This window comes from Daktulosphaira vitifoliae, unplaced genomic scaffold (assembly GCF_025091365.1).
Source record: "Daktulosphaira vitifoliae isolate Bord-2020 unplaced genomic scaffold, ASM2509136v1 Scaffold_1, whole genome shotgun sequence".
NCBI lineage: Eukaryota > Metazoa > Arthropoda > Insecta > Hemiptera > Phylloxeridae > Daktulosphaira > Daktulosphaira vitifoliae.
Genome location: NW_026099572.1, coordinates 82,320,380 through 82,326,070, shown reverse-complemented (window position 1 = coordinate 82,326,070; position 5,691 = coordinate 82,320,380). Strand labels below are relative to the sequence as shown.

Below are 5,691 nucleotides of genomic sequence, written 5' to 3'. Positions count from 1 at the left end.
AACAACAGAGAACAGGAACATGATGCACAGGACAAACGTGTGACCTGTGCTGATTGGAGACTAACCAGGAAAGTGATAACCCCAAGTGGAATAAGATGGGCAATAAAAGCCTTTGGCAGTTTTAAAGCTGCAGGCTGTGACGAAATTTTCCCTGCACTTCTGCAAGAAGGGTTAGAGATAATCGTCCCCCATCTCTGCAAAATATTTAGGGCATGCCTTGCCTATGGTTATCAACAGGAAAGTTAGCGTAAGGTTAGGGTGGTGTTTATACCCAAACCTAACCGCACTAACTATTATGAAGCAAAATCCTACAGACCAATCAGTCTTACTTCTTTTCTTCTTAAGATTATGGAGAAACTTATTGATAGGTACATCAAGGAGGGCCTCTAAAGGAGAACCCTTTACATGAAAACCAACATTTTAGCCTCTCGCGGGCTAACAAAAACCAATCGGTAGAGTCCCGGATCAATCCGGCGTATGGGTCTGAGATGATGCACACGTCGCCCACATAGCATTTTGCAATATTAAATATTGTATAATCATTTACATTAGATTTACTAAATAATATTAAAACTATAATATTTATTTGTTATTCTTTAAATGTTATAAGATTAGTATTGTTAATGTAATATTTATGTAATGTTTAAATAATGTTTACTCTATATTATACGTTTAATATTAACTCTACGTTTAATTTTTAACATTTTAGTAATAATTTATTTTCATTTGGCATTAAATAAAAATTAAGTATACTTATAATTTTTATATAGATATAATAAGTTAATTACTACTACTACCCATTTATACTAACAATTGGTACATTAATAATATTTATAATATCTGATTATAATATCTCTAATAGATAAAGTTTTTAAATCTTTGTTTAATTAGCAAGGTAAACTTTAATTATGAGTTACGGTAGTAAAACTTCTAAGAGAAGACGTATTCTTGAAGAATTGGAAATTTTCTCGTCGGCCGCAGATAGTGAAGTTTCTATTAATGAAATAAGTAATGAAATACAAGAGACACTGGATTTTCCCAACACTCAAGATGATACACAAAATATAACTGGTATGACTACTAAATATTCATATTACCTGCATTTTCTTTTTTTTTACTGCTATATCTGATAATTAATAATAATAATAATAATAATAATAGTTATAACTATGAGTAAAAATTGAATTCGCCGGGAGATAATAGAAAGTAGTAAAAAGTTTTAAAAAATATTCATTTTATATGAATATAATTAATATAAATAAAAATTTTTTTCATTATTATATGTTATAATTATACTGTGTAGTATATGAAATATTTATATTTTTAGGAACGTTGTCACATCAATATTTCTTCTCTGCACTTAAATCAGACTCGAATATTATTGATGCTATTCAAACTCCGATAAAAATGAAAATACTTCTTCTAATACTTTTTCATTTTAGCTTTATAAAATAATAGAAATACACATTATACTGTACACATATTACACATATGACTGTAAATGTTTTTTTCATATTAATTTTTGAAATCTGGATTGAGTATTAAGTGTTATTAATAAGATGTGCTTAAGAAATACTCTGATGATTATTATTGAATAATAATAATAATTTTTAACTTGATAATTTAATTTTTTCTGTAAATTAATATGGTTAAATAGTTTTTCTAAAAAAATTTAATTAAATTTTTTAAAGAGTTAATTTATTGATTTTTTGTTACATACTAGATTAAAGAACTTTCAATTATTGGGTGGAGGTAATGTAAGAAAAATATTAAAACGAATAATGACTAAACTATTCAGTGATAAAGTATTGCAGCATTACTCATATGTTGGCTAAGGTATAAAAGGGAAAAAAAATTTTAGCCAGTTACCAATTTGTAAGGTTGTATTTGGTAAGCAATAACTTGTCTGACTTTTTAATACAAATATTTTAACAGTTTTCTTTATTTTAGAATGATGATCAAAATTGTTATTAACGTTATTATTTATTATGATATTATTTTAAGTAAAAAAAAATTTTTTTTTTTAACTAGTATGCTAATTTTATTCTAGACTCTATTGTCAAAATTCCAAAATAAGAAAATTGTCTACAAGAGGTTGAAGACAAAATAAAAATATATTTAACTCAAGCGCCTTTTAGGTTGAAGAGATCATATAAAAAAATTAGGTATGCATTCTGATATATGTAGGTGTAATTTATTACACCTACCTATATCATTAATTGTAAGTTCAATTAATAATATAAATAATAGTAATCAATTAATTACAATTTTTATATGTTTATATACTTATTGAATACTATTTTATTAGTAAAATATATTAAAGTAAAACATTTTTATTTAAATAGTTTCTCAGGAGTGATCTCTTTCCCGATAAAACTACAAGTGATATATGATACAAGATTTATGTCATCATAGATATATTCTTTTATTTTCTAAGAATTATACATGATTCTTCGAATTTTCATTAATTAATTTAAAATTGTACTCTTAGTGTAACGAAAGTGTTTTTTTTTAAAATATAATAATTTTTAAAATATATTAATATATTAATATATAATATATTATAACTTATTAATATAATACAATACTTTTTTATTAATCATTCATGACATTTTTATTACTTTTTAACATTTGATATAGAAATCTTTTTAAAACTATGAGTATTTGACTGACCAACACCGCGTGCTATTCGCTACGGTGCAAAGTCCAGCAAATGCCGCACGGCCGACGACGACCCGTCGCAAATGTTGCGAGAGTCTTCTTCCCGTTGTGAAAGCGACAACGTCGACCAACCGATCCGCACCCGCGCACCGTCGCCTACAACACTGCTAACCTTTTGACGCCTGAGGATCACACCAGACATCGCGTCGTCGACGCCAGCGAAAGTGCCTTGATATTATGTGAAGATTATTATTATTATGTTTATCTTTTCGGTTTGTTTTATTTTTTGTTAAAATAACCTGTTGTCGCTCATTTAATTAACAGCCACGAGTCTCTACCCTTAAAACTAGTGTCGACCACATTTTTGCGACGTAAGTCGTGTCAGATGAATAATATTTGGTATATAAACTTATTCTGTTTCTTAAGATATGTTTTTTTTAGTAATTACTATAATTATAATTTTTACTGCATAATACGTTCTTACAGTTATATTATTATAGTAACGTCCCACAAACGAAAATAAATTTAACCCCTTTTCTCATTCTACGAAACCAGTGATTTGATGAAATAAGGTTAGAAAATAAATATAGTTTAAAAAACTAAAAAAAACACGCTTTTAAAGCACATCGAACTAAAAAGTTAAAAATAATTTTTAAAATAATTATGAACAAAAAATACTAGTATTATTGTGATAAAAGCGTGGGTGCTTTGTGCCATATTTTTCGTATATTGAGCGCCCGACGCTTTTATCACAATAATACTAGTATTTTTTGTTCATAATTATTTTAAAAATTATTTTTAACTTTTTAGTTCGATGTACTTTAAAAGCGTGTTTTTTAGTTTTTTTAAACTATATTTATTTTTTACTTTTTAGTTTCATGTTATGATAGTAGATACTATCAATATCATGGTTATTACGGGTAACGGGAAATCAGGGTTCGATTCCGGGGAGGGAGTCTGAGAAACGGCTACCACATCCAAGGAAAGCAGCAGGCGCGTAAATTACTCACTCCCGGAACGTGGAGGTAGTGACGAAAAATGACGATACGGAAATCATCCCTCGTAATCGGAATGAATACTTTATATCTCTTAATTAGAATAAATCGTGTTAATATATTANGTACGTAAACGTATCATGCACTAGGTATAACCGTATTAAGCGGGCGGGCGGGTCGGACTAACATTACACCTGAGGTATAAACGGTGGTAGGAATATATAAATATATATACGTAAGGCGCATTAGACGCGGGCGGTTTGGTCAGTCAAAATAAAAATTTGTTTATATATATATATAATATTGATGACAAGCACGCGTGTACGGGTACGATAACTAAAAATAAATTTTTATAGGAATAGTGTGCCGTCGTGTGGTGAGCGTGGTTTGGGGAGGGGTGAATGCGTTATGACAGTCTAGTTTAGACGACGGAATATGCGATAACGCGTGGCGTTTGGAGAGTTACAAACATACATACATACAGGTGAAACTAATATAAGCGTGTTAAAAAGAGAAATATACATAATATACTACATATTGTGATAGTAAAAGGGAAGAAGAGTTAGACACCTATTATATTTAATATAATTTATCATTTGATTACCGGTTAAAAACTACTTATATTAAATGTGCCACAAAAATTTTAATAATATGCCTGTTGTAAAAACTGCACATATTCTCATATGCTCATGCATGGCAACAGCCATAATTTTGGAGTATTATATAGATATTTGTCCAATGATCTTAAATTCCTTTTAATGTTAAATTTAATACGTTAATTTAATGTTAAGGTTGCAATGTTAACTTAATGTTAAGGTTGCAATGTTATATAAATATGAACTTTTAGTTCACAAAACATTTATACAACGTTATTTAAACGTTTATTTAATGTCTGACAATCAAATATTAATGTTTTATTAATATATTGCACATTACTATTGTAACGTTAATTTAACATTGCAGCAATATTTCTATGTTATCTGGGCGGTGTCCATCTCGTATGCCGCTCGCCGGACCAGGTCCTGGGCAGCCCAACAGTGGTTGAGATTCGTTAAAAGAATCTCGGCCTTTCCTCCCGTCTTCTTTACTAGGCCTCCCATTTGTCTTTGGGGCCTTCAAGGCAGGCAAAGCACCCCTTAGATTTGTCCGGGCCCCTGCAAGGCTACACAACATGCCCGTGCTCTAAGCAGTTGTAGCACCTGGGACCTTTGTCTCCAAGGATCCTCAGCCGACAGGTGAACCAACTGATACGGTCACGGGCGAGACCTGACAGCCCTGCTGTCACCTTCACCCGGACGTGCCGCTCTTTGCCACCGGAGTTCGCACGGGCCCGATTTCCGGTGGCACCTTGTCCTCTAGACAATGGAGGGCGTCCAGTAGTGCGCTCTGCACGTCGCCCTTCTCCATCCATTCCTCCACGTCAAGGAGCATGACTGGCACGGTCATCACCGGACGATGGACCCGCACGTCATGCTCCTTCAGTATGCCATTCAGGCTGTTAGCCTGGGCGCCCGAGCCCCGAACTTCCAAAAGGACGGCTCCCGTTCGGGTCCTCCTGGTCACCAGGGCTTTGAGGTTAACGGCAGCCATCCAGGTCTTAATGACCGCAGCGTACCGTTAACTCTCCTTGAGTGGCCCGATCACCACCAACTCCGTCTTCCGTGCCACTGAAGGGCTGAGACGCCGTGGTCCTTGGCCACTTCCTCCTTCTCTTCGTTCTACGCTCTTTAACAGTGGGGACAAGCGGGATTACACCTCTATGACGTTCTCGAGCTGACCCGCCTGCTCCCTGGCTAGGTCCAATCCCGCCTACAGCACCTCGTTGGACTGGCCAATTACCCTATTTGATGACCCGTCGGCGTTGAACAAATCAACTGCCGTCAGAGCCACCAGCTTGGGCTTCGCTGGAGTGGGAACGGCAGAGTTGGGCGGTGTATCTTCCAGTATGATAATGAGAGGGTCGAAAGTCAGAGAAATCTCCTTCCTTTTGAGACGAAGGGAATCGTACCTACCCTACCTTTTTTTTTTTTTTTTT

General features: G+C 33.6%; 1 long non-coding RNA gene across 1 annotated transcript; it reads left to right on the top strand.

Annotated features, from left to right (window-relative positions):
• Positions 1 to 916: 916 nt before the first annotated feature.
• Positions 917 to 2,431, top strand: LOC126896893 (uncharacterized). Its single transcript, XR_007701978.1, has 4 exons — positions 917 to 1,071; positions 1,724 to 1,890; positions 2,051 to 2,165; positions 2,346 to 2,431. It is a non-coding gene; the product is annotated as an uncharacterized LOC126896893 (long non-coding RNA).
• Positions 2,432 to 5,691: the final 3,260 nt, after the last annotated feature.